This window comes from Phyllobates terribilis, unplaced genomic scaffold (genome assembly GCF_046119375.1).
Source record: "Phyllobates terribilis strain yellow unplaced genomic scaffold, ASM4611937v1 Scaffold_169__1_contigs__length_4117513, whole genome shotgun sequence".
Lineage (NCBI taxonomy): Eukaryota > Metazoa > Chordata > Amphibia > Anura > Dendrobatidae > Phyllobates > Phyllobates terribilis.
Window position 1 is genome coordinate 1255616 of NW_027362929.1, and position 27118 is coordinate 1282733.

The window sequence follows — 27118 nt, forward strand, 5'->3', positions numbered from 1 at the left end:
CAGAGACCGCCATAAGCAACAGTTTAAAAGAATGCCACAGACTAATCAACCAAACTTTTTGGGTTGGTTTCTCTTTTATAGTCTGTAGGCATTAAATGAAAGAAGTCAGTGTTCCAGCAGAGGGAGACAACGTTTCAGAAAAGGCATTGTAGCAAACCAAAAAAGAAATTTTAAGCGCAGCAGAGTAACAGCTCACATACCTGTTAGCTCAGGTGAGTTTAAAAGGCTGCTGTTGATAACAAGGGCATTTGCTAAATAGATGGTGTGTGTGCAACAATATACTGAAAGGTCAATTATATTGTGCAGCTTATCTCACCACCTGTAGTTATTTAGGTGAAAGCTCCAAAATGCTTGCCTAATATGTCTGTTTATCCAAAAGGAAGTATAGAGGGAGAGCTAGATAGATAGCATTGCATTACATTACATTACATGGCAATGCAATGCACAGTTGCTGAAGTTGAACCAAAATGAGCTTGTCATCTGGCTTCTGCAACTTTTAACATGAAAAATCCAATGAGGAGAAGAAAAGCAAAGCCAAAGAGTCCATCCCAAAATCCGACAAACAAGCAAAATGAACAAAAAGCATTGAATTCAATTCTTTCTGATTTTAGAAACTGCATTAAAGAAGGGGTGCACCGGTCCTGGAGATACTGCAATACCAGGTCAATGCGTGGAGTGGACAGAGCAAGCTCTTTTTCCATCTCCCTGTTCTAAAAATCCATTTAATATATGGTCCCCAGATAGGGGACGTATCAGATATTAAACTGATAAGAACAGATACTACACTTGATCTTAGCCAAAAGGCCGAGAAGCGATAACCAGAATTGGTTTCCGACTACGGTGCCACCCAAGGATTCTGAAAAGTCCATTTGTGGAGATGGCCACCTGGACTCCCGTTAAGAAGACATGCTGTCAACCTCTAGATCCCTCACATGCCTGCACTTTTCGGCTTGCTGCTGCTGCAATCCACGCGTTTTAGATCTGCATAACTCCACCTCTTTTAGCACAGTACCCTCAACCCCCGGCTGTTCCCACCCGCCTCAACACCGTTGGAAGGGAGGAGAACCAATTAAGGCGGGGGGGGGTGGAACGAGCAGCTGTCTACCCTTAGCAGGAGGGTTGCTGATTAATTACCTCTCCTGCTGCTGCTGCTGCTGGCTGTCCAGCAGCAGACTGAAGGTGGCTGCTGCTGTGCGCAGGTATATAAAGGCTCAGAGCCTATTATGACACGCGCAGCCAGCGTTCCATTGCCACATTCCGTCTACTGCAGGCGGGATACCTGGATGGCTGAATGTCACTGAGAAGCTCACAGAGACCGCCATAAGCAACAGTTTAAAAGAATGCCACAGACTAATCAACCAAACTTTTTGGGTTGGTTTCTCTTTTATAGTCTGCAGGCATTAAATGAAAGAAGTCAGTGTTCCAGCAGAGGGAGACAACGTTTCAGAAAAGGCATTGTAGCAAACCAAAAAAGAAATTTTAAGCGCAGCAGAGTAACCAGCTCACATACCTGTTAGCTCAGGTGAGTTTAAAAGGCTGCTGTTGATAACAAGGGCATTTGCTAAATAGATGGTGTGTGTGCAACAATATACTGAAAGGTCAATTATATTGTGCAGCTTATCTCACCACCTGTAGTTATTTAGGTGAAAGCTCCAAAATGCTTGCCTAATATGTCTGTTTATCCAAAAGGAAGTATAGAGGGAGAGCTAGATAGATAGCATTGCATTACATTACATTACATGGCAATGCAATGCACAGTTGCTGAAGTTGAACCAAAATGAGCTTGTCATCTGGCTTCTGCAACTTTTAACATGAAAAGTCCAATGAGGAGAAGAAAAGCAAAGCCAAAGAGTCCATCCCAAAATCCGACAAACAAGCAAAATGAACAAAAAGCATTGAATTCAATTCTTTCTGATTTTAGAAACTGCATTAAAGAAGGGGTGCACCGGTCCTGGAGATACTGCAATACCAGGTCAATGCGTGGAGTGGACAGAGCAAGCTCTTTTTCCATCTCCCTGTTCTAAAAATCCATTTAATATATGGTCCCCAGATAGGGGACGTATCAGATATTAAACTGATAAGAACAGATACTACACTTGATCTTAGCCAAAAGGCCGAGAAGCGATAACCAGAATTGGTTTCCGACTACGGTGCCACCCAAGGATTCTGAAAAGTCCATTTGTGGAGATGGCCACCTGGACTCCCGTTAAGAAGACATGCTGTCAACCTCTAGATCCCTCACATGCCTGCACTTTTCGGCTTGCTGCTGCTGCAATCCACGCGTTTTAGATCTGCATAACTCCACCTCTTTTAGCACAGTACCCTCAACCCCCGGCTGTTCCCACCCGCCTCAACACCGTTGGAAGGGAGGAGAACCAATTAAGGCGGGGGGGGGGGTGGAACGAGCAGCTGTCTACCCTTAGCAGGAGGGTTCCTGATTACTTACCTCTCCTGCTGCTGCTGCTGCTGGCTGTCCAGCAGCAGACTGAAGGTGGCTGCTGCTGTGCGCAGGTATATAAAGGCTCAGAGCCTATTATGACACGCGCAGCCAGCGTTCCATTGCCACATTCCGTCTACTGCAGGCGGGATACCTGGATGGCTGAATGTCACTGAGAAGCTCACAGAGACCGCCATAAGCAACAGTTTAAAAGAATGCCACAGACTAATCAACCAAACTTTTTGGGTTGGTTTCTCTTTTATAGTCTGCAGACATTAAATGAAAGAAGTCAGTGTTCCAGCAGAGGGAGACAACGTTTCAGAAAAGGCATTGTAGCAAACCAAAAAAGAAATTTTAAGCGCAGCAGAGTAACCAGCTCACATACCTGTTAGCTCAGGTGAGTTTAAAAGGCTGCTGTTGATAACAAGGGCATTTGCTAAATAGATGGTGTGTGTGCAACAATATACTGAAAGGTCAATTATATTGTGCAGCTTATCTCACCACCTGTAGTTATTTAGGTGAAAGCTCCAAAATGCTTGCCTAATATGTCTGTTTATCCAAAAGGAAGTATAGAGGGAGAGCTAGATAGATAGCATTGCATTACATTACATTACATGGCAATGCAATGCACAGTTGATGAAGTTGAACCAAAATGAGCTTGTCATCTGGCTTCTGCAACTTTTAACATGAAAAATCCAATGAGGAGAAGAAAAGCAAAGCCAAAGAGTCCATCCAAAAATCCGACAAACAAGCAAAATGAACAAAAAGCATTGAATTCAATTCTTTCTGATTTTAGAAACTGCATTAAAGAAGGGGTGCACCGGTCCTGGAGATACTGCAATACCAGGTCAATGCGTGGAGTGGACAGAGCAAGCTCTTTTTCCATCTCCCTGTTCTAAAAATCCATTTAATATATGGTCCCCAGATAGGGGACGTATCAGATATTAAACTGATAAGAACAGATACTACACTTGATCTTAGCAAAAAATGCCGAGAAGCGATAACCAGAATTGGTTTCCGACTACGGTGCCACCCAAGGATTCTGAAAAGTCCATTTGTGGAGATGGCCACCTGGACTCCCGTTAAGAAGACATGCTGTCAACCTCTAGATCCCTCACATGCCTGCACTTTTCGGCTTGCTGCTGCTGCAATCCACGCGTTTTAGATCTGCATAACTCCACCTCTTTTAGCACAGTACCCTCAACCCCCGGCTGTTCCCACCCGCCTCAACACCGTTGGAAGGGAGGAGAACCAATTAAGGCGGGGGGGGGGGTGGAACGAGCAGCTGTCTACCCTTAGCAGGAGGGTTGCTGATTAATTACCTCTCCTGCTGCTGCTGCTGCTGGCTGTCCAGCAGCAGACTGAAGGTGGCTGCTGCTGTGCGCAGGTATATAAAGGCTCAGAGCCTATTATGACACGCGCAGCCAGCGTTCCATTGCCACATTCCGTCTACTGCAGGCGGGATACCTGGATGGCTGAATGTCACTGAGAAGCTCACAGAGACCGCCATAAGCAACAGTTTAAAAGAATGCCACAGACTAATCAACCAAACTTTTTGGGTTGGTTTCTCTTTTATAGTCTGCAGGCATTAAATGAAAGAAGTCAGTGTTCCAGCAGAGGGAGACAACGTTTCAGAAAAGGCATTGTAGCAAACCAAAAAAGAAATTTTAAGCGCAGCAGAGTAACCAGCTCACATACCTGTTAGCTCAGGTGAGTTTAAAAGGCTGCTGTTGATAACAAGGGCATTTGCTAAATAGATGGTGTGTGTGCAACAATATACTGAAAGGTCAATTATATTGTGCAGCTTATCTCACCACCTGTAGTTATTTAGGTGAAAGCTCCAAAATGCTTGCCTAATATGTCTGTTTATCCAAAAGGAAGTATAGAGGGAGAGCTAGATAGATAGCATTGCATTACATTACATTACATGGCAATGCAATGCACAGTTGCTGAAGTTGAACCAAAATGAGCTTGTCATCTGGCTTCTGCAACTTTTAACATGAAAAATCCAATGAGGAGAAGAAAAGCAAAGCCAAAGAGTCCATCCCAAAATCCGACAAACAAGCAAAATGAACAAAAAGCATTGAATTCAATTCTTTCTGATTTTAGAAACTGCATTAAAGAAGGGGTGCATCGGTCCTGGAGATACTGCAATACCAGGTCAATGCGTGGAGTGGACAGAGCAAGCTCTTTTTCCATCTCCCTGTTCTAAAAATCCATTTAATATATGGTCCCCAGATAGGGGACGTATCAGATATTAAACTGATAAGAACAGATACTACACTTGATCTTAGCCAAAAGGCCGAGAAGCGATAACCAGAATTGGTTTCCGACTACGGTGCCACCCAAGGATTCTGAAAAGTCCATTTGTGGAGATGGCCACCTGGACTCCCGTTAAGAAGACATGCTGTCAACCTCTAGATCCCTCACATGCCTGCACTTTTCGGCTTGCTGCTGCTGCAATCCACGCGTTTTAGATCTGCATAACTCCACCTCTTTTAGCACAGTACCCTCAACCCCCGGCTGTTCCCACCCGCCTCAACACCGTTGGAAGGGAGGAGAACCAATTAAGGCGGGGGGGGGGTGGAACGAGCAGCTGTCTACCCTTAGCAGGAGGGTTGCTGATTAATTACCTCTCCTGCTGCTGCTGCTGCTGGCTGTCCAGCAGCAGACTGAAGGTGGCTGCTGCTGTGCGCAGGTATATAAAGGCTCAGAGCCTATTATGACACGCGCAGCCAGCGTTCCATTGCCACATTCCGTCTACTGCAGGCGGGATACCTGGATGGCTGAATGTCACTGAGAAGCTCACAGAGACCGCCATAAGCAACAGTTTAAAAGAATGCCACAGACTAATCAACCAAACTTTTTGGGTTGGTTTCTCTTTTATAGTCTGCAGGCATTAAATGAAAGAAGTCAGTGTTCCAGCAGAGGGAGACAACGTTTCAGAAAAGGCATTGTAGCAAACCAAAAAAGAAATTTTAAGCGCAGCAGAGTAACCAGCTCACATACCTGTTAGCTCAGGTGAGTTTAAAAGGCTGCTGTTGATAACAAGGGCATTTGCTAAATAGATGGTGTGTGTGCAACAATATACTGAAAGGTCAATTATATTGTGCAGCTTATCTCACCACCTGTAGTTATTTAGGTGAAAGCTCCAAAATGCTTGCCTAATATGTCTGTTTATCCAAAAGGAAGTATAGAGGGAGAGCTAGATAGATAGCATTGCATTACATTACATTACATGGCAATGCAATGCACAGTTGCTGAAGTTGAACCAAAATGAGCTTGTCATCTGGCTTCTGCAACTTTTAACATGAAAAATCCAATGAGGAGAAGAAAAGCAAAGCCAAAGAGTCCATCCCAAAATCCGACAAACAAGCAAAATGAACAAAAAGCATTGAATTCAATTCTTTCTGATTTTAGAAACTGCATTAAAGAAGGGGTGCACCGGTCCTGGAGATACTGCAATACCAGGTCAATGCGTGGAGTGGACAGAGCAAGCTCTTTTTCCATCTCCCTGTTCTAAAAATCCATTTAATATATGGTCCCCAGATAGGGGACGTATCAGATATTAAACTGATAAGAACAGATACTACACTTGATCTTAGCCAAAAGGCCGAGAAGCGATAACCAGAATTGGTTTCCGACTACGGTGCCACCCAAGGATTCTGAAAAGTCCATTTGTGGAGATGGCCACCTGGACTCCCGTTAAGAAGACATGCTGTCAACCTCTAGATCCCTCACATGCCTGCACTTTTCGGCTTGCTGCTGCTGCAATCCACGCGTTTTAGATCTGCATAACTCCACCTCTTTTAGCACAGTACCCTCAACCCCCGGCTGTTCCCACCCGCCTCAACACCGTTGGAAGGGAGGAGAACCAATTAAGGCGGGGGGGGGGTGGAACGAGCAGCTGTCTACCCTTAGCAGGAGGGTTGCTGATTAATTACCTCTCCTGCTGCTGCTGCTGCTGGCTGTCCAGCAGCAGACTGAAGGTGGCTGCTGCTGTGCGCAGGTATATAAAGGCTCAGAGCCTATTATGACACGCGCAGCCAGCGTTCCATTGCCACATTCCGTCTACTGCAGGCGGGATACCTGGATGGCTGAATGTCACTGAGAAGCTCACAGAGACCGCCATAAGCAACAGTTTAAAAGAATGCCACAGACTAATCAACCAAACTTTTTGGGTTGGTTTCTCTTTTATAGTCTGCAGGCATTAAATGAAAGAAGTCAGTGTTCCAGCAGAGGGAGACAACGTTTCAGAAAAGGCATTGTAGCAAACCAAAAAAGAAATTTTAAGCGCAGCAGAGTAACCAGCTCACATACCTGTTAGCTCAGGTGAGTTTAAAAGGCTGCTGTTGATAACAAGGGCATTTGCTAAATAGATGGTGTGTGTGCAACAATATACTGAAAGGTCAATTATATTGTGCAGCTTATCTCACCACCTGTAGTTATTTAGGTGAAAGCTCCAAAATGCTTGCCTAATATGTCTGTTTATCCAAAAGGAAGTATAGAGGGAGAGCTAGATAGATAGCATTGCATTACATTACATTACATGGCAATGCAATGCACAGTTGCTGAAGTTGAACCAAAATGAGCTTGTCATCTGGCTTCTGCAACTTTTAACATGAAAAATCCAATGAGGAGAAGAAAAGCAAAGCCAAAGAGTCCATCCCAAAATCCGACAAACAAGCAAAATGAACAAAAAGCATTGAATTCAATTCTTTCTGATTTTAGAAACTGCATTAAAGAAGGGGTGCACCGGTCCTGGAGATACTGCAATACCAGGTCAATGCGTGGAGTGGACAGAGCAAGCTCTTTTTCCATCTCCCTGTTCTAAAAATCCATTTAATATATGGTCCCCAGATAGGGGACGTATCAGATATTAAACTGATAAGAACAGATACTACACTTGATCTTAGCCAAAAGGCCGAGAAGCGATAACCAGAATTGGTTTCCGACTACGGTGCCACCCAAGGATTCTGAAAAGTCCATTTGTGGAGATGGCCACCTGGACTCCCGTTAAGAAGACATGCTGTCAACCTCTAGATCCCTCACATGCCTGCACTTTTCGGCTTGCTGCTGCTGCAATCCACGCGTTTTAGATCTGCATAACTCCACCTCTTTTAGCACAGTACCCTCAACCCCCGGCTGTTCCCACCCGCCTCAACACCGTTGGAAGGGAGGAGAACCAATTAAGGCGGGGGGGGGGGTGGAACGAGCAGCTGTCTACCCTTAGCAGGAGGGTTGCTGATTAATTACCTCTCCTGCTGCTGCTGCTGGCTGTCCAGCAGCAGACTGAAGGTGGCTGCTGCTGTGCGCAGGTATATAAAGGCTCAGAGCCTATTATGACACGCGCAGCCAGCGTTCCATTGCCACATTCCGTCTACTGCAGGCGGGATACCTGGATGGCTGAATGTCACTGAGAAGCTCACAGAGACCGCCATAAGCAACAGTTTAAAAGAATGCCACAGACTAATCAACCAAACTTTTTGGGTTGGTTTCTCTTTTATAGTCTGCAGGCATTAAATGAAAGAAGTCAGTGTTCCAGCAGAGGGAGACAACGTTTCAGAAAAGGCATTGTAGCAAACCAAAAAAGAAATTTTAAGCGCAGCAGAGTAACCAGCTCACATACCTGTTAGCTCAGGTGAGTTTAAAAGGCTGCTGTTGATAACAAGGGCATTTGCTAAATAGATGGTGTGTGTGCAACAATATACTGAAAGGTCAATTATATTGTGCAGCTTATCTCACCACCTGTAGTTATTTAGGTGAAAGCTCCAAAATGCTTGCCTAATATGTCTGTTTATCCAAAAGGAAGTATAGAGGGAGAGCTAGATAGATAGCATTGCATTACATTACATTACATGGCAAGGCAATGCACAGTTGCTGAAGTTGAACCAAAATGAGCTTGTCATCTGGCTTCTGCAACTTTTAACATGAAAAATCCAATGAGGAGAAGAAAAGCAAAGCCAAAGAGTCGATCCCAAAATCCGACAAACAAGCAAAATGAACAAAAAGCATTGAATTCAATTCTTTCTGATTTTAGAAACTGCATTAAAGAAGGGGTGCACCGGTCCTGGAGATACTGCAATACCAGGTCAATGCATGGAGTGGACAGAGCAAGCTCTTTTTCCATCTCCCTGTTCTAAAAATCCATTTAATATATGGTCCCCAGATAGGGGACGTATCAGATATTAAACTGATAAGAACAGATACTACACTTGATCTTAGCCAAAAGGCCGAGAAGCGATAACCAGAATTGGTTTCCGACTACGGTGCCACCCATGGATTCTGAAAAGTCCATTTGTGGAGATGGCCACCTGGACTCCCGTTAAGAAGACATGCTGTCAACCTCTAGATCCCTCACATGCCTGCACTTTTCGGCTTGCTGCTGCTGCAAACCACGCGTTTTAGATCTGCATAACTCCACCTCTTTTAGCACAGTACCCTCAACCCCCGGCTGTTCCCACCCACCTCAACACCGTTGGAAGGGAGGAGAACCAATTAAGGTGGGGGGGGTGGAACGAGCAGCTGTCTACCCTTAGCAGGAGGGTTGCTGATTAATTACCTCTCCTGCTGCTGCTGCTGCTGGCTGTCCAGCAGCAGACTGAAGGTGGCTGCTGCTGTGCGCAGGTATATAAAGGCTCAGAGCCTATTATGACACGCGCAGCCAGCGTTCCATTGCCACATTCCGTCTACTGCAGGCGGGATACCTGGATGGCTGAATGTCACTGAGAAGCTCACAGAGACCGCCATAAGCAACAGTTTAAAAGAATGCCACAGACTAATCAACCAAACTTTTTGGGTTGGTTTCTCTTTTATAGTCTGCAGGCATTAAATGAAAGAAGTCAGTGTTCCAGCAGAGAGAGACAACGTTTCAGAAAAGGCATTGTAGCAAACCAAAAAAGAAATTTTAAGCGCAGCAGAGTAACCAGCTCACATACCTGTTAGCTCAGGTGAGTTTAAAAGGCTGCTGTTGATAACAAGGGCATTTGCTAAATAGATGGTGTGTGTGCAACAATATACTGAAAGGTCAATTATATTGTGCAGCTTATCTCACCACCTGTAGTTATTTAGGTGAAAGCTCCAAAATGCTTGCCTAATATGTCTGTTTATCCAAAAGGAAGTATAGAGGGAGAGCTAGATAGATAGCATTGCATTACATTACATTACATGGCAATGCAATGCACAGTTGCTGAAGTTGAACCAAAATGAGCTTGTCATCTGGCTTCTGCAACTTTTAACATGAAAAATCCAATGAGGAGAAGAAAAGCAAAGCCAAAGAGTCCATCCCAAAATCCGACAAACAAGCAAAATGAACAAAAAGCATTGAATTCAATTCTTTCTGATTTTAGAAACTGCATTAAAGAAGGGGTGCACCGGTCCTGGAGATACTGCAATACCAGGTCAATGCATGGAGTGGACAGAGCAAGCTCTTTTTCCATCTCCCTGTTCTAAAAATCCATTTAATATATGGTCCCCAGATAGGGGACGTATCAGATATTAAACTGATAAGAACAGATACTACACTTGATCTTAGCCAAAAGGCCGAGAAGCGATAACCAGAATTGGTTTCCGACTACGGTGCCACCCAAGGATTCTGAAAAGTCCATTTGTGGAGATGGCCACCTGGACTCCCGTTAAGAAGACATGCTGTCAACCTCTAGATCCCTCACATGCCTGCACTTTTCGGCTTGCTGCTGCTGCAATCCACGCGTTTTAGATCTGCATAACTCCACCTCTTTTAGCACAGTACCCTCAACCCCCGGCTGTTCCCACCCGCCTCAACACCGTTGGAAGGGAGGAGAACCAATTAAGGCGGGGGGGGGGTGGAACGAGCAGCTGTCTACCCTTAGCAGGAGGGTTGCTGATTAATTACCTCTCCTGCTGCTGCTGCTGCTGGCTGTCCAGCAGCAGACTGAAGGTGGCTGCTGCTGTGCGCAGGTATATAAAGGCTCAGAGCCTATTATGACACGCGCAGCCAGCGTTCCATTGCCACATTCCGTCTACTGCAGGCGGGATACCTGGATGGCTGAATGTCACTGAGAAGCTCACAGAGACCGCCATAAGCAACAGTTTAAAAGAATGCCACAGACTAATCAACCAAACTTTTTGGGTTGGTTTCTCTTTTATAGTCTGCAGGCATTAAATGAAAGAAGTCAGTGTTCCAGCAGAGGGAGACAACGTTTCAGAAAAGGCATTGTAGCAAACCAAAAAAGAAATTTTAAGCGCAGCAGAGTAACCAGCTCACATACCTGTTAGCTCAGGTGAGTTTAAAAGGCTGCTGTTGATAACAAGGGCATTTGCTAAATAGATGGTGTGTGTGCAACAATATACTGAAAGGTCAATTATATTGTGCAGCTTATCTCACCACCTGTAGTTATTTAGGTGAAAGCTCCAAAATGCTTGCCTAATATGTCTGTTTATCCAAAAGGAAGTATAGAGGGAGAGCTAGATAGATAGCATTGCATTACATTACATTACATGGCAATGCAATGCACAGTTGCTGAAGTTGAACCAAAATGAGCTTGTCATCTGGCTTCTGCAACTTTTAACATGAAAAATCCAATGAGGAGAAGAAAAGCAAAGCCAAAGAGTCCATCCCAAAATCCGACAAACAAGCAAAATGAACAAAAAGCATTGAATTCAATTCTTTCTGATTTTAGAAACTGCATTAAAGAAGGGGTGCACCGGTCCTGGAGATACTGCAATACCAGGTCAATGCGTGGAGTGGACAGAGCAAGCTCTTTTTCCATCTCCCTGTTCTAAAAATCCATTTAATATATGGTCCCCAGATAGGGGACGTATCAGATATTAAACTGATAAGAACAGATACTACACTTGATCTTAGCCAAAAGGCCGAGAAGCGATAACCAGAATTGGTTTCCGACTACGGTGCCACCCAAGGATTCTGAAAAGTCCATTTGTGGAGATGGCCACCTGGACTCCCGTTAAGAAGACATGCTGTCAACCTCTAGATCCCTCACATGCCTGCACTTTTCGGCTTGCTGCTGCTGCAATCCACGCGTTTTAGATCTGCATAACTCCACCTCTTTTAGCACAGTACCCTCAACCCCCGGCTGTTCCCACCCGCCTCAACACCGTTGGAAGGGAGGAGAACCAATTAAGGCGGGGGGGGGGGTGGAACGAGCAGCTGTCTACCCTTAGCAGGAGGGTTGCTGATTAATTACCTCTCCTGCTGCTGCTGCTGCTGGCTGTCCAGCAGCAGACTGAAGGTGGCTGCTGCTGTGCGCAGGTATATAAAGGCTCAGAGCCTATTATGACACGCGCAGCCAGCGTTCCATTGCCACATTCCGTCTACTGCAGGCGGGATACCTGGATGGCTGAATGTCACTGAGAAGCTCACAGAGACCGCCATAAGCAACAGTTTAAAAGAATGCCACAGACTAATCAACCAAACTTTTTGGGTTGGTTTCTCTTTTATAGTCTGCAGGCATTAAATGAAAGAAGTCAGTGTTCCAGCAGAGGGAGACAATGTTTCAGAAAAGGCATTGTAGCAAACCAAAAAAGAAATTTTAAGCGCAGCAGAGTAACCAGCTCACATACCTGTTAGCTCAGGTGAGTTTAAAAGGCTGCTGTTGATAACAAGGGCATTTGCTAAATAGATGGTGTGTGTGCAACAATATACTGAAAGGTCAATTATATTGTGCAGCTTATCTCACCACCTGTAGTTATTTAGGTGAAAGCTCCAAAATGCTTGCCTAATATGTCTGTTTATCCAAAAGGAAGTATAGAGGGAGAGCTAGATAGATAGCATTGCATTACATTACATTACATGGCAATGCAATGCACAGTTGCTGAAGTTGAACCAAAATGAGCTTGTCATCTGGCTTCTGCAACTTTTAACATGAAAAATCCAATGAGGAGAAGAAAAGCAAAGCCAAAGAGTCCATCCCAAAATCCGACAAACAAGCAAAATGAACAAAAAGCATTGAATTCAATTCTTTCTGATTTTAGAAACTGCATTAAAGAAGGGGTGCACCGGTCCTGGAGATACTGCAATACCAGGTCAATGCGTGGAGTGGACAGAGCAAGCTCTTTTTCCATCTCCCTGTTCTAAAAATCCATTTAATATATGGTCCCCAGATAGGGGACGTATCAGATATTAAACTGATAAGAACAGATACTACACTTGATCTTAGCCAAAAGGCCGAGAAGCGATAACCAGTATTGCTTTCCGACTACGGTGCCACCCAAGGATTCTGAAAAGTCCATTTGTGGAGATGGCCACCTGGACTCCCGTTAAGAAGAAATGCTGTCAACCTCTAGATCCCTCACATGCCTGCACTTTTCGGCTTGCTGCTGCTGCAATCCACGCGTTTTAGATCTGCATAACTCCACCTCTTTTAGCACAGTACCCTCAACCCCCGGCTGTTCCCACCCGCCTCAACACCGTTGGAAGGGAGGAGAACCAATTAAGGCGGGGGGGGGGTGGAACGAGCAGCTGTCTACCCTTAGCAGGAGGGTTGCTGATTAATTACCTCTCCTGCTGCTGCTGCTGCTGGCTGTCCAGCAGCAGACTGAAGGTGGCTGCTGCTGTGCGCAGGTATATAAAGGCTCAGAGCCTATTGTGACACGCGCAGCCAGCGTTCCATTGCCACATTCCGTCTACTGCAGGCGGGATACCTGGATGGCTGAATGTCACTGAGAAGCTCACAGAGACCGCCATAAGCAACAGTTTAAAAGAATGCCACAGACTAATCAACCAAACTTTTTGGGTTGGTTTCTCTTTTATAGTCTGCAGGCATTAAATGAAAGAAGTCAGTGTTCCAGCAGAGGGAGACAACGTTTCAGAAAAGGCATTGTAGCAAACCAAAAAAGAAATTTTAAGCGCAGCAGAGTAACCAGCTCACATACCTGTTAGCTCAGGTGAGTTTAAAAGGCTGCTGTTGATAACAAGGGCATTTGCTAAATAGATGGTGTGTGTGCAACAATATACTGAAAGGTCAATTATATTGTGCAGCTTATCTCACCACCTGTAGTTATTTAGGTGAAAGCTCCAAAATGCTTGCCTAATATGTCTGTTTATCCAAAAGGAAGTATAGAGGGAGAGCTAGATAGATAGCATTGCATTACATTACATTACATGGCAATGCAATGCACAGTTGCTGAAGTTGAACCAAAATGAGCTTGTCATCTGGCTTCTGCAACTTTTAACATGAAAAATCCAATGAGGAGAAGAAAAGCAAAGCCAAAGAGTCCATCCCAAAATCCGACAAACAAGCAAAATGAACAAAAAGCATTGAATTCAATTCTTTCTGATTTTAGAAACTGCATTAAAGAAGGGGTGCACCGGTCCTGGAGATACTGCAATACCAGGTCAATGCGTGGAGTGGACAGAGCAAGCTCTTTTTCCATCTCCCTGTTCTAAAAATCCATTTAATATATGGTCCCCAGATAGGGGACGTATCAGATATTAAACTGATAAGAACAGATACTACACTTGATCTTAGCCAAAAGGCCGAGAAGCGATAACCAGAATTGGTTTCCGACTACGGTGCCACCCAAGGATTCTGAAAAGTCCATTTGTGGAGATGGCCACCTGGACTCCCGTTAAGAAGACATGCTGTCAACCTCTAGATCCCTCACATGCCTGCACTTTTCGGCTTGCTGCTGCTGCAATCCACGCGTTTTAGATCTGCATAACTCCACCTCTTTTAGCACAGTACCCTCAACCCCCGGCTGTTCCCACCCGCCTCAACACCGTTGGAAGGGAGGAGAACCAATTAAGGCGGGGGGGGGGGTGGAACGAGCAGCTGTCTACCCTTAGCAGGAGGGTTGCTGATTAATTACCTCTCCTGCTGCTGCTGCTGCTGGCTGTCCAGCAGCAGACTGAAGGTGGCTGCTGCTGTGCGCAGGTATATAAAGGCTCAGAGCCTATTATGACATGCGCAGCCAGCGTTCCATTGCCACATTCCGTCTACTGCAGGCGGGATACCTGGATGGCTGAATGTCACTGAGAAGCTCACAGAGACCGCCATAAGCAACAGTTTAAAAGAATGCCACAGACTAATCAACCAAACTTTTTGGGTTGGTTTCTCTTTTATAGTCTGCAGGCATTAAATGAAAGAAGTCAGTGTTCCAGCAGAGGGAGACAATGTTTCAGAAAAGGCATTGTAGCAAACCAAAAAAGAAATTTTAAGCGCAGCAGAGTAACCAGCTCACATACCTGTTAGCTCAGGTGAGTTTAAAAGGCTGCTGTTGATAACAAGGGCATTTGCTAAATAGATGGTGTGTGTGCAACAATATACTGAAAGGTCAATTATATTGTGCAGCTTATCTCACCACCTGTAGTTATTTAGGTGAAAGCTCCAAAATGCTTGCCTAATATGTCTGTTTATCCAAAAGGAAGTATAGAGGGAGAGCTAGATAGATAGCATTGCATTACATTACATTACATGGCAATGCAATGCACAGTTGCTGAAGTTGAACCAAAATGAGCTTGTCATCTGGCTTCTGCAACTTTTAACATGAAAAATCCAATGAGGAGAAGAAAAGCAAAGCCAAAGAGTCCATCCCAAAATCCGACAAACAAGCAAAATGAACAAAAAGCATTGAATTCAATTCTTTCTGATTTTAGAAACTGCATTAAAGAAGGGGTGCACCGGTCCTGGAGATACTGCAATACCAGGTCAATGCGTGGAGTGGACAGAGCAAGCTCTTTTTCCATCTCCCTGTTCTAAAAATCCATTTAATATATGGTCCCCAGATAGGGGACGTATCAGATATTAAACTGATAAGAACAGATACTACACTTGATCTTAGCCAAAAGGCCGAGAAGCGATAACCAGAATTGGTTTCCGACTACGGTGCCACCCAAGGATTCTGAAAAGTCCATTTGTGGAGATGGCCACCTGGACTCCCGTTAAGAAGACATGCTGTCAACCTCTAGATCCCTCACATGCCTGCACTTTTCGGCTTGCTGCTGCTGCAATCCACGCGTTTTAGATCTGCATAACTCCACCTCTTTTAGCACAGTACCCTCAACCCCCGGCTGTTCCCACCCGCCTCAACACCGTTGGAAGGGAGGAGAACCAATTAAGGCGGGGGGGGGGTGGAACGAGCAGCTGTCTACCCTTAGCAGGAGGGTTGCTGATTAATTACCTCTCCTGCTGCTGCTGCTGCTGGCTGTCCAGCAGCAGACTGAAGGTGGCTGCTGCTGTGCGCAGGTATATAAAGGCTCAGAGCCTATTATGACACGCGCAGCCAGCGTTCCATTGCCACATTCCGTCTACTGCAGGCGGGATACCTGGATGGCTGAATGTCACTGAGAAGCTCACAGAGACCGCCATAAGCAACAGTTTAAAAGAATGCCACAGACTAATCAACCAAACTTTTTGGGTTGGTTTCTCTTTTATAGTCTGTAGGCATTAAATGAAAGAAGTCAGTGTTCCAGCAGAGGGAGACAACGTTTCAGAAAAGGCATTGTAGCAAACCAAAAAAGAAATTTTAAGCGCAGCAGAGTAACAGCTCACATACCTGTTAGCTCAGGTGAGTTTAAAAGGCTGCTGTTGATAACAAGGGCATTTGCTAAATAGATGGTGTGTGTGCAACAATATACTGAAAGGTCAATTATATTGTGCAGCTTATCTCACCACCTGTAGTTATTTAGGTGAAAGCTCCAAAATGCTTGCCTAATATGTCTGTTTATCCAAAAGGAAGTATAGAGGGAGAGCTAGATAGATAGCATTGCATTACATTACATTACATGGCAATGCAATGCACAGTTGCTGAAGTTGAACCAAAATGAGCTTGTCATCTGGCTTCTGCAACTTTTAACATGAAAAATCCAATGAGGAGAAGAAAAGCAAAGCCAAAGAGTCCATCCCAAAATCCGACAAACAAGCAAAATGAACAAAAAGCATTGAATTCAATTCTTTCTGATTTTAGAAACTGCATTAAAGAAGGGGTGCACCGGTCCTGGAGATACTGCAATACCAGGTCAATGCGTGGAGTGGACAGAGCAAGCTCTTTTTCCATCTCCCTGTTCTAAAAATCCATTTAATATATGGTCCCCAGATAGGGGACGTATCAGATATTAAACTGATAAGAACAGATACTACACTTGATCTTAGCCAAAAGGCCGAGAAGCGATAACCAGAATTGGTTTCCGACTATGGTGCCACCCAAGGATTCTGAAAAGTCCATTTGTGGAGATGGCCACCTGGACTCCCGTTAAGAAGACATGCTGTCAACCTCTAGATCCCTCACATGCCTGCACTTTTCGGCTTGCTGCTGCTGCAATCCACGCGTTTTAGATCTGCATAACTCCACCTCTTTTAGCACAGTACCCTCAACCCCCGGCTGTTCCCACCCGCCTCAACACCGTTGGAAGGGAGGAGAACCAATTAAGGCGGGGGGGGGTGGAACGAGCAGCTGTCTACCCTTAGCAGGAGGGTTGCTGATTAATTACCTCTCCTGCTGCTGCTGCTGCTGGCTGTCCAGCAGCAGACTGAAGGTGGCTGCTGCTGTGCGCAGGTATATAAAGGCTCAGAGCCTATTATGACACGCGCAGCCAGCGTTCCATTGCCACATTCCGTCTACTGCAGGCGGGATACCTGGATGGCTGAATGTCACTGAGAAGCTCACAGAGACCGCCATAAGCAACAGTTTAAAAGAATGCCACAGACTAATCAACCAAACTTTTTGGGTTGGTTTCTCTTTTATAGTCTGCAGGCATTAAATGAAAGAAGTCAGTGTTCCAGCAGAGGGAGACAACGTTTCAGAAAAGGCATTGTAGCAAACCAAAAAAGAAATTTTAAGCGCAGCAGAGTAACCAGCTCACATACCTGTTAGCTCAGGTGAGTTTAAAAGGCTGCTGTTGATAACAAGGGCATTTGCTAAATAGATGGTGTGTGTGCAACAATATACTGAAAGGTCAATTATATTGTGCAGCTTATCTCACCACCTGTAGTTATTTAGGTGAAAGCTCCAAAATGCTTGCCTAATATGTCTGTTTATCCAAAAGGAAGTATAGAGGGAGAGCTAGATAGATAGCATTGCATTACATTACATTACATGGCAATGCAATGCACAGTTGCTGAAGTTGAACCAAAATGAGCTTGTCATCTGGCTTCTGCAACTTTTAACATGAAAAGTCCAATGAGGAGAAGAAAAGCAAAGCCAAAGAGTCCATCCCAAAATCCGACAAACAAGCAAAATGAACAAAAAGCATTGAATTCAATTCTTTCTGATTTTAGAAACTGCATTAAAGAAGGGGTGCACCGGTCCTGGAGATACTGCAATACCAGGTCAATGCGTGGAGTGGACAGAGCAAGCTCTTTTTCCATCTCCCTGTTCTAAAAATCCATTTAATATATGGTCCCCAGATAGGGGACGTATCAGATATTAAACTGATAAGAACAGATACTACACTTGATCTTAGCCAAAAGGCCGAGAAGCGATAACCAGAATTGGTTTCCGACTACGGTGCCACCCAAGGATTCTGAAAAGTCCATTTGTGGAGATGGCCACCTGGACTCCCGTTAAGAAGACATGCTGTCAACCTCTAGATCCCTCACATGCCTGCACTTTTCGGCTTGCTGCTGCTGCAATCCACGCGTTTTAGATCTGCATAACTCCACCTCTTTTAGCACAGTACCCTCAACCCCCGGCTGTTCCCACCCGCCTCAACACCGTTGGAAGGGAGGAGAACCAATTAAGGCGGGGGGGGGGGTGGAACGAGCAGCTGTCTACCCTTAGCAGGAGGGTTCCTGATTACTTACCTCTCCTGCTGCTGCTGCTGCTGGCTGTCCAGCAGCAGACTGAAGGTGGCTGCTGCTGTGCGCAGGTATATAAAGGCTCAGAGCCTATTATGACACGCGCAGCCAGCGTTCCATTGCCACATTCCGTCTACTGCAGGCGGGATACCTGGATGGCTGAATGTCACTGAGAAGCTCACAGAGACCGCCATAAGCAACAGTTTAAAAGAATGCCACAGACTAATCAACCAAACTTTTTGGGTTGGTTTCTCTTTTATAGTCTGCAGACATTAAATGAAAGAAGTCAGTGTTCCAGCAGAGGGAGACAACGTTTCAGAAAAGGCATTGTAGCAAACCAAAAAAGAAATTTTAAGCGCAGCAGAGTAACCAGCTCACATACCTGTTAGCTCAGGTGAGTTTAAAAGGCTGCTGTTGATAACAAGGGCATTTGCTAAATAGATGGTGTGTGTGCAACAATATACTGAAAGGTCAATTATATTGTGCAGCTTATCTCACCACCTGTAGTTATTTAGGTGAAAGCTCCAAAATGCTTGCCTAATATGTCTGTTTATCCAAAAGGAAGTATAGAGGGAGAGCTAGATAGATAGCATTGCATTACATTACATTACATGGCAATGCAATGCACAGTTGATGAAGTTGAACCAAAATGAGCTTGTCATCTGGCTTCTGCAACTTTTAACATGAAAAATCCAATGAGGAGAAGAAAAGCAAAGCCAAAGAGTCCATCCAAAAATCCGACAAACAAGCAAAATGAACAAAAAGCATTGAATTCAATTCTTTCTGATTTTAGAAACTGCATTAAAGAAGGGGTGCACCGGTCCTGGAGATACTGCAATACCAGGTCAATGCGTGGAGTGGACAGAGCAAGCTCTTTTTCCATCTCCCTGTTCTAAAAATCCATTTAATATATGGTCCCCAGATAGGGGACGTATCAGATATTAAACTGATAAGAACAGATACTACACTTGATCTTAGCAAAAAATGCCGAGAAGCGATAACCAGAATTGGTTTCCGACTACGGTGCCACCCAAGGATTCTGAAAAGTCCATTTGTGGAGATGGCCACCTGGACTCCCGTTAAGAAGACATGCTGTCAACCTCTAGATCCCTCACATGCCTGCACTTTTCGGCTTGCTGCTGCTGCAATCCACGCGTTTTAGATCTGCATAACTCCACCTCTTTTAGCACAGTACCCTCAACCCCCGGCTGTTCCCACCCGCCTCAACACCGTTGGAAGGGAGGAGAACCAATTAAGGCGGGGGGGGGGGTGGAACGAGCAGCTGTCTACCCTTAGCAGGAGGGTTGCTGATTAATTACCTCTCCTGCTGCTGCTGCTGCTGGCTGTCCAGCAGCAGACTGAAGGTGGCTGCTGCTGTGCGCAGGTATATAAAGGCTCAGAGCCTATTATGACACGCGCAGCCAGCGTTCCATTGCCACATTCCGTCTACTGCAGGCGGGATACCTGGATGGCTGAATGTCACTGAGAAGCTCACAGAGACCGCCATAAGCAACAGTTTAAAAGAATGCCACAGACTAATCAAACAAACTTTTTGGGTTGGTTTCTCTTTTATAGTCTGCAGGCATTAAATGAAAGAAGTCAGTGTTCCAGCAGAGGGAGACAACGTTTCAGAAAAGGCATTGTAGCAAACCAAAAAAGAAATTTTAAGCGCAGCAGAGTAACCAGCTCACATACCTGTTAGCTCAGGTGAGTTTAAAAGGCTGCTGTTGATAACAAGGGCATTTGCTAAATAGATGGTGTGTGTGCAACAATATACTGAAAGGTCAATTATATTGTGCAGCTTATCTCACCACCTGTAGTTATTTAGGTGAAAGCTCCAAAATGCTTGCCTAATATGTCTGTTTATCCAAAAGGAAGTATAGAGGGAGAGCTAGATAGATAGCATTGCATTACATTACATTACATGGCAATGCAATGCACAGTTGCTGAAGTTGAACCAAAATGAGCTTGTCATCTGGCTTCTGCAACTTTTAACATGAAAAATCCAATGAGGAGAAGAAAAGCAAAGCCAAAGAGTCCATCCCAAAATCCGACAAACAAGCAAAATGAACAAAAAGCATTGAATTCAATTCTTTCTGATTTTAGAAACTGCATTAAAGAAGGGGTGCATCGGTCCTGGAGATACTGCAATACCAGGTCAATGCGTGGAGTGGACAGAGCAAGCTCTTTTTCCATCTCCCTGTTCTAAAAATCCATTTAATATATGGTCCCCAGATAGGGGACGTATCAGATATTAAACTGATAAGAACAGATACTACACTTGATCTTAGCCAAAAGGCCGAGAAGCGATAACCAGAATTGGTTTCCGACTACGGTGCCACCCAAGGATTCTGAAAAGTCCATTTGTGGAGATGGCCACCTGGACTCCCGTTAAGAAGACATGCTGTCAACCTCTAGATCCCTCACATGCCTGCACTTTTCGGCTTGCTGCTGCTGCAATCCACGCGTTTTAGAACTGCATAACTCCACCTCTTTTAGCACAGTACCCTCAACCCCCGGCTGTTCCCACCCGCCTCAACACCGTTGGAAGGGAGGAGAACCAATTAAGGCGGGGGGGGGGGTGGAACGAGCAGCTGTCTACCCTTAGCAGGAGGGTTGCTGATTAATTACCTCTCCTGCTGCTGCTGCTGCTGGCTGTCCAGCAGCAGACTGAAGGTGGCTGCTGCTGTGCGCAGGTATATAAAGGCTCAGAGCCTATTATGACACGCGCAGCCAGCGTTCCATTGCCACATTCCGTCTACTGCAGGCGGGATACCTGGATGGCTGAATGTCACTGAGAAGCTCACAGAGACCGCCATAAGCAACAGTTTAAAAGAATGCCACAGACTAATCAACCAAACTTTTTGGGTTGGTTTCTCTTTTATAGTCTGCAGGCATTAAATGAAAGAAGTCAGTGTTCCAGCAGAGGGAGACAACGTTTCAGAAAAGGCATTGTAGCAAACCAAAAAAGAAATTTTAAGCGCAGCAGAGTAACCAGCTCACATACCTGTTAGCTCAGGTGAGTTTAAAAGGCTGCTGTTGATAACAAGGGCATTTGCTAAATAGATGGTGTGTGTGCAACAATATACTGAAAGGTCAATTATATTGTGCAGCTTATCTCACCACCTGTAGTTATTTAGGTGAAAGCTCCAAAATGCTTGCCTAATATGTCTGTTTATCCAAAAGGAAGTATAGAGGGAGAGCTAGATAGATAGCATTGCATTACATTACATTACATGGCAATGCAATGCACAGTTGCTGAAGTTGAACCAAAATGAGCTTGTCATCTGGCTTCTGCAACTTTTAACATGAAAAATCCAATGAGGAGAAGAAAAGCAAAGCCAAAGAGTCCATCCCAAAATCCGACAAACAAGCAAAATGAACAAAAAGCATTGAATTCAATTCTTTCTGATTTTAGAAACTGCATTAAAGAAGGGGTGCACCGGTCCTGGAGATACTGCAATACCAGGTCAATGCGTGGAGTGGACAGAGCAAGCTCTTTTTCCATCTCCCTGTTCTAAAAATCCATTTAATATATGGTCCCCAGATAGGGGACGTATCAGATATTAAACTGATAAGAACAGATACTACACTTGATCTTAGCCAAAAGGCCGAGAAGCGATAACCAGAATTGGTTTCCGACTACGGTGCCACCCAAGGATTCTGAAAAGTCCATTTGTGGAGATGGCCACCTGGACTCCCGTTAAGAAGACATGCTGTCAACCTCTAGATCCCTCACATGCCTGCACTTTTCGGCTTGCTGCTGCTGCAATCCACGCGTTTTAGATCTGCATAACTCCACCTCTTTTAGCACAGTACCCTCAACCCCCGGCTGTTCCCACCCGCCTCAACACCGTTGGAAGGGAGGAGAACCAATTAAGGCGGGGGGGGGGTGGAACGAGCAGCTGTCTACCCTTAGCAGGAGGGTTGCTGATTAATTACCTCTCCTGCTGCTGCTGCTGCTGGCTGTCCAGCAGCAGACTGAAGGTGGCTGCTGCTGTGCGCAGGTATATAAAGGCTCAGAGCCTATTATGACACGCGCAGCCAGCGTTCCATTGCCACATTCCGTCTACTGCAGGCGGGATACCTGGATGGCTGAATGTCACTGAGAAGCTCACAGAGACCGCCATAAGCAACAGTTTAAAAGAATGCCACAGACTAATCAACCAAACTTTTTGGGTTGGTTTCTCTTTTATAGTCTGCAGGCATTAAATGAAAGAAGTCAGTGTTCCAGCAGAGGGAGACAACGTTTCAGAAAAGGCATTGTAGCAAACCAAAAAAGAAATTTTAAGCGCAGCAGAGTAACCAGCTCACATACCTGTTAGCTCAGGTGAGTTTAAAAGGCTGCTGTTGATAACAAGGGCATTTGCTAAATAGATGGTGTGTGTGCAACAATATACTGAAAGGTCAATTATATTGTGCAGCTTATCTCACCACCTGTAGTTATTTAGGTGAAAGCTCCAAAATGCTTGCCTAATATGTCTGTTTATCCAAAAGGAAGTATAGAGGGAGAGCTAGATAGATAGCATTGCATTACATTACATTACATGGCAATGCAATGCACAGTTGCTGAAGTTGAACCAAAATGAGCTTGTCATCTGGCTTCTGCAACTTTTAACATGAAAAATCCAATGAGGAGAAGAAAAGCAAAGCCAAAGAGTCCATCCCAAAATCCGACAAACAAGCAAAATGAACAAAAAGCATTGAATTCAATTCTTTCTGATTTTAGAAACTGCATTAAAGAAGGGGTGCACCGGTCCTGGAGATACTGCAATACCAGGTCAATGCGTGGAGTGGACAGAGCAAGCTCTTTTTCCATCTCCCTGTTCTAAAAATCCATTTAATATATGGTCCCCAGATAGGGGACGTATCAGATATTAAACTGATAAGAACAGATACTACACTTGATCTTAGCCAAAAGGCCGAGAAGCGATAACCAGAATTGGTTTCCGACTACGGTGCCACCCAAGGATTCTGAAAAGTCCATTTGTGGAGATGGCCACCTGGACTCCCGTTAAGAAGACATGCTGTCAACCTCTAGATCCCTCACATGCCTGCACTTTTCGGCTTGCTGCTGCTGCAATCCACGCGTTTTAGATCTGCATAACTCCACCTCTTTTAGCACAGTACCCTCAACCCCCGGCTGTTCCCACCCGCCTCAACACCGTTGGAAGGGAGGAGAACCAATTAAGGCGGGGGGGGGGGTGGAACGAGCAGCTGTCTACCCTTAGCAGGAGGGTTGCTGATTAATTACCTCTCCTGCTGCTGCTGCTGGCTGTCCAGCAGCAGACTGAAGGTGGCTGCTGCTGTGCGCAGGTATATAAAGGCTCAGAGCCTATTATGACACGCGCAGCCAGCGTTCCATTGCCACATTCCGTCTACTGCAGGCGGGATACCTGGATGGCTGAATGTCACTGAGAAGCTCACAGAGACCGCCATAAGCAACAGTTTAAAAGAATGCCACAGACTAATCAACCAAACTTTTTGGGTTGGTTTCTCTTTTATAGTCTGCAGGCATTAAATGAAAGAAGTCAGTGTTCCAGCAGAGGGAGACAACGTTTCAGAAAAGGCATTGTAGCAAACCAAAAAAGAAATTTTAAGCGCAGCAGAGTAACCAGCTCACATACCTGTTAGCTCAGGTGAGTTTAAAAGGCTGCTGTTGATAACAAGGGCATTTGCTAAATAGATGGTGTGTGTGCAACAATATACTGAAAGGTCAATTATATTGTGCAGCTTATCTCACCACCTGTAGTTATTTAGGTGAAAGCTCCAAAATGCTTGCCTAATATGTCTGTTTATCCAAAAGGAAGTATAGAGGGAGAGCTAGATAGATAGCATTGCATTACATTACATTACATGGCAAGGCAATGCACAGTTGCTGAAGTTGAACCAAAATGAGCTTGTCATCTGGCTTCTGCAACTTTTAACATGAAAAATCCAATGAGGAGAAGAAAAGCAAAGCCAAAGAGTCGATCCCAAAATCCGACAAACAAGCAAAATGAACAAAAAGCATTGAATTCAATTCTTTCTGATTTTAGAAACTGCATTAAAGAAGGGGTGCACCGGTCCTGGAGATACTGCAATACCAGGTCAATGCATGGAGTGGACAGAGCAAGCTCTTTTTCCATCTCCCTGTTCTAAAAATCCATTTAATATATGGTCCCCAGATAGGGGACGTATCAGATATTAAACTGATAAGAACAGATACTACACTTGATCTTAGCCAAAAGGCCGAGAAGCGATAACCAGAATTGGTTTCCGACTACGGTGCCACCCATGGATTCTGAAAAGTCCATTTGTGGAGATGGCCACCTGGACTCCCGTTAAGAAGACATGCTGTCAACCTCTAGATCCCTCACATGCCTGCACTTTTCGGCTTGCTGCTGCTGCAAACCACGCGTTTTAGATCTGCATAACTCCACCTCTTTTAGCACAGTACCCTCAACCCCCGGCTGTTCCCACCCACCTCAACACCGTTGGAAGGGAGGAGAACCAATTAAGGTGGGGGGGGTGGAACGAGCAGCTGTCTACCCTTAGCAGGAGGGTTGCTGATTAATTACCTCTCCTGCTGCTGCTGCTGCTGGCTGTCCAGCAGCAGACTGAAGGTGGCTGCTGCTGTGCGCAGGTATATAAAGGCTCAGAGCCTATTATGACACGCGCAGCCAGCGTTCCATTGCCACATTCCGTCTACTGCAGGCGGGATACCTGGATGGCTGAATGTCACTGAGAAGCTCACAGAGACCGCCATAAGCAACAGTTTAAAAGAATGCCACAGACTAATCAACCAAACTTTTTGGGTTGGTTTCTCTTTTATAGTCTGCAGGCATTAAATGAAAGAAGTCAGTGTTCCAGCAGAGAGAGACAACGTTTCAGAAAAGGCATTGTAGCAAACCAAAAAAGAAATTTTAAGCGCAGCAGAGTAACCAGCTCACATACCTGTTAGCTCAGGTGAGTTTAAAAGGCTGCTGTTGATAACAAGGGCATTTGCTAAATAGATGGTGTGTGTGCAACAATATACTGAAAGGTCAATTATATTGTGCAGCTTATCTCACCACCTGTAGTTATTTAGGTGAAAGCTCCAAAATGCTTGCCTAATATGTCTGTTTATCCAAAAGGAAGTATAGAGGGAGAGCTAGATAGATAGCATTGCATTACATTACATTACATGGCAATGCAATGCACAGTTGCTGAAGTTGAACCAAAATGAGCTTGTCATCTGGCTTCTGCAACTTTTAACATGAAAAATCCAATGAGGAGAAGAAAAGCAAAGCCAAAGAGTCCATCCCAAAATCCGACAAACAAGCAAAATGAACAAAAAGCATTGAATTCAATTCTTTCTGATTTTAGAAACTGCATTAAAGAAGGGGTGCACCGGTCCTGGAGATACTGCAATACCAGGTCAATGCATGGAGTGGACAGAGCAAGCTCTTTTTCCATCTCCCTGTTCTAAAAATCCATTTAATATATGGTCCCCAGATAGGGGACGTATCAGATATTAAACTGATAAGAACAGATACTACACTTGATCTTAGCCAAAAGGCCGAGAAGCGATAACCAGAATTGGTTTCCGACTACGGTGCCACCCAAGGATTCTGAAAAGTCCATTTGTGGAGATGGCCACCTGGACTCCCGTTAAGAAGACATGCTGTCAACCTCTAGATCCCTCACATGCCTGCACTTTTCGGCTTGCTGCTGCTGCAATCCACGCGTTTTAGATCTGCATAACTCCACCTCTTTTAGCACAGTACCCTCAACCCCCGGCTGTTCCCACCCGCCTCAACACCGTTGGAAGGGAGGAGAACCAATTAAGGCGGGGGGGGGGGTGGAACGAGCAGCTGTCTACCCTTAGCAGGAGGGTTGCTGATTAATTACCTCTCCTGCTGCTGCTGCTGCTGGCTGTCCAGCAGCAGACTGAAGGTGGCTGCTGCTGTGCGCAGGTATATAAAGGCTCAGAGCCTATTATGACACGCGCAGCCAGCGTTCCATTGCCACATTCCGTCTACTGCAGGCGGGATACCTGGATGGCTGAATGTCACTGAGAAGCTCACAGAGACCGCCATAAGCAACAGTTTAAAAGAATGCCACAGACTAATCAACCAAACTTTTTGGGTTGGTTTCTCTTTTATAGTCTGCAGGCATTAAATGAAAGAAGTCAGTGTTCCAGCAGAGGGAGACAACGTTTCAGAAAAGGCATTGTAGCAAACCAAAAAAGAAATTTTAAGCGCAGCAGAGTAACCAGCTCACATACCTGTTAGCTCAGGTGAGTTTAAAAGGCTGCTGTTGATAACAAGGGCATTTGCTAAATAGATGGTGTGTGTGCAACAATATACTGAAAGGTCAATTATATTGTGCAGCTTATCTCACCACCTGTAGTTATTTAGGTGAAAGCTCCAAAATGCTTGCCTAATATGTCTGTTTATCCAAAAGGAAGTATAGAGGGAGAGCTAGATAGATAGCATTGCATTACATTACATTACATGGCAATGCAATGCACAGTTGCTGAAGTTGAACCAAAATGAGCTTGTCATCTGGCTTCTGCAACTTTTAACATGAAAAATCCAATGAGGAGAAGAAAAGCAAAGCCAAAGAGTCCATCCCAAAATCCGACAAACAAGCAAAATGAACAAAAAGCATTGAATTCAATTCTTTCTGATTTTAGAAACTGCATTAAAGAAGGGGTGCACCGGTCCTGGAGATACTGCAATACCAGGTCAATGCGTGGAGTGGACAGAGCAAGCTCTTTTTCCATCTCCCTGTTCTAAAAATCCATTTAATATATGGTCCCCAGATAGGGGACGTATCAGATATTAAACTGATAAGAACAGATACTACACTTGATCTTAGCCAAAAGGCCGAGAAGCGATAACCAGAATTGGTTTCCGACTACGGTGCCACCCAAGGATTCTGAAAAGTCCATTTGTGGAGATGGCCACCTGGACTCCCGTTA

At 44.9% G+C, this 27118-nt stretch overlaps 21 non-coding genes across 21 annotated transcripts; all 21 read right to left on the bottom strand.

The window, feature by feature from the left end:
- Nucleotides 1-625: 625 nt before the first annotated feature.
- LOC141208406 (U2 spliceosomal RNA) lies at nt 626-816 on the bottom strand. The gene has a single exon (XR_012278636.1). It is a non-coding gene; the product is annotated as a U2 spliceosomal RNA (small nuclear RNA).
- A 1119-nt stretch (nt 817-1935) lies between these two features.
- Nucleotides 1936-2126, bottom strand: LOC141208408 (U2 spliceosomal RNA). Its single transcript, XR_012278638.1, has one exon. It is a non-coding gene; the product is annotated as a U2 spliceosomal RNA (small nuclear RNA).
- Nucleotides 2127-3247: 1121 nt separating this feature from the next.
- Nucleotides 3248-3439, bottom strand: LOC141210399 (U2 spliceosomal RNA). Its single transcript, XR_012280568.1, has one exon. It is a non-coding gene; the product is annotated as a U2 spliceosomal RNA (small nuclear RNA).
- Nucleotides 3440-4560: 1121 nt separating this feature from the next.
- On the bottom strand, nt 4561-4751 carry LOC141209855 (U2 spliceosomal RNA). The gene has a single exon (XR_012280044.1). It is a non-coding gene; the product is annotated as a U2 spliceosomal RNA (small nuclear RNA).
- A 1120-nt stretch (nt 4752-5871) lies between these two features.
- On the bottom strand, nt 5872-6062 carry LOC141208409 (U2 spliceosomal RNA). Its single transcript, XR_012278639.1, has one exon. It is a non-coding gene; the product is annotated as a U2 spliceosomal RNA (small nuclear RNA).
- A 1120-nt stretch (nt 6063-7182) lies between these two features.
- LOC141208410 (U2 spliceosomal RNA) lies at nt 7183-7373 on the bottom strand. Its single transcript, XR_012278640.1, has one exon. It is a non-coding gene; the product is annotated as a U2 spliceosomal RNA (small nuclear RNA).
- A 1118-nt stretch (nt 7374-8491) lies between these two features.
- Nucleotides 8492-8682, bottom strand: LOC141209864 (U2 spliceosomal RNA). Its single transcript, XR_012280053.1, has one exon. It is a non-coding gene; the product is annotated as a U2 spliceosomal RNA (small nuclear RNA).
- A 1118-nt stretch (nt 8683-9800) lies between these two features.
- On the bottom strand, nt 9801-9991 carry LOC141209865 (U2 spliceosomal RNA). The gene has a single exon (XR_012280054.1). It is a non-coding gene; the product is annotated as a U2 spliceosomal RNA (small nuclear RNA).
- A 1120-nt stretch (nt 9992-11111) lies between these two features.
- LOC141208412 (U2 spliceosomal RNA) lies at nt 11112-11302 on the bottom strand. Its single transcript, XR_012278641.1, has one exon. It is a non-coding gene; the product is annotated as a U2 spliceosomal RNA (small nuclear RNA).
- A 1121-nt stretch (nt 11303-12423) lies between these two features.
- On the bottom strand, nt 12424-12614 carry LOC141208413 (U2 spliceosomal RNA). The gene has a single exon (XR_012278642.1). It is a non-coding gene; the product is annotated as a U2 spliceosomal RNA (small nuclear RNA).
- Nucleotides 12615-13734: 1120 nt separating this feature from the next.
- On the bottom strand, nt 13735-13925 carry LOC141208415 (U2 spliceosomal RNA). Its single transcript, XR_012278644.1, has one exon. It is a non-coding gene; the product is annotated as a U2 spliceosomal RNA (small nuclear RNA).
- Nucleotides 13926-15046: 1121 nt separating this feature from the next.
- Nucleotides 15047-15237, bottom strand: LOC141208416 (U2 spliceosomal RNA). The gene has a single exon (XR_012278645.1). It is a non-coding gene; the product is annotated as a U2 spliceosomal RNA (small nuclear RNA).
- A 1119-nt stretch (nt 15238-16356) lies between these two features.
- LOC141208417 (U2 spliceosomal RNA) lies at nt 16357-16547 on the bottom strand. The gene has a single exon (XR_012278646.1). It is a non-coding gene; the product is annotated as a U2 spliceosomal RNA (small nuclear RNA).
- Nucleotides 16548-17666: 1119 nt separating this feature from the next.
- LOC141208418 (U2 spliceosomal RNA) lies at nt 17667-17857 on the bottom strand. The gene has a single exon (XR_012278647.1). It is a non-coding gene; the product is annotated as a U2 spliceosomal RNA (small nuclear RNA).
- A 1121-nt stretch (nt 17858-18978) lies between these two features.
- LOC141210400 (U2 spliceosomal RNA) lies at nt 18979-19170 on the bottom strand. Its single transcript, XR_012280569.1, has one exon. It is a non-coding gene; the product is annotated as a U2 spliceosomal RNA (small nuclear RNA).
- Nucleotides 19171-20291: 1121 nt separating this feature from the next.
- Nucleotides 20292-20482, bottom strand: LOC141209856 (U2 spliceosomal RNA). Its single transcript, XR_012280045.1, has one exon. It is a non-coding gene; the product is annotated as a U2 spliceosomal RNA (small nuclear RNA).
- Nucleotides 20483-21603: 1121 nt separating this feature from the next.
- Nucleotides 21604-21794, bottom strand: LOC141208419 (U2 spliceosomal RNA). The gene has a single exon (XR_012278648.1). It is a non-coding gene; the product is annotated as a U2 spliceosomal RNA (small nuclear RNA).
- Nucleotides 21795-22914: 1120 nt separating this feature from the next.
- LOC141208421 (U2 spliceosomal RNA) lies at nt 22915-23105 on the bottom strand. The gene has a single exon (XR_012278650.1). It is a non-coding gene; the product is annotated as a U2 spliceosomal RNA (small nuclear RNA).
- Nucleotides 23106-24223: 1118 nt separating this feature from the next.
- On the bottom strand, nt 24224-24414 carry LOC141209866 (U2 spliceosomal RNA). Its single transcript, XR_012280055.1, has one exon. It is a non-coding gene; the product is annotated as a U2 spliceosomal RNA (small nuclear RNA).
- A 1118-nt stretch (nt 24415-25532) lies between these two features.
- On the bottom strand, nt 25533-25723 carry LOC141209867 (U2 spliceosomal RNA). The gene has a single exon (XR_012280056.1). It is a non-coding gene; the product is annotated as a U2 spliceosomal RNA (small nuclear RNA).
- Nucleotides 25724-26844: 1121 nt separating this feature from the next.
- Nucleotides 26845-27035, bottom strand: LOC141208422 (U2 spliceosomal RNA). The gene has a single exon (XR_012278651.1). It is a non-coding gene; the product is annotated as a U2 spliceosomal RNA (small nuclear RNA).
- Nucleotides 27036-27118: the final 83 nt, after the last annotated feature.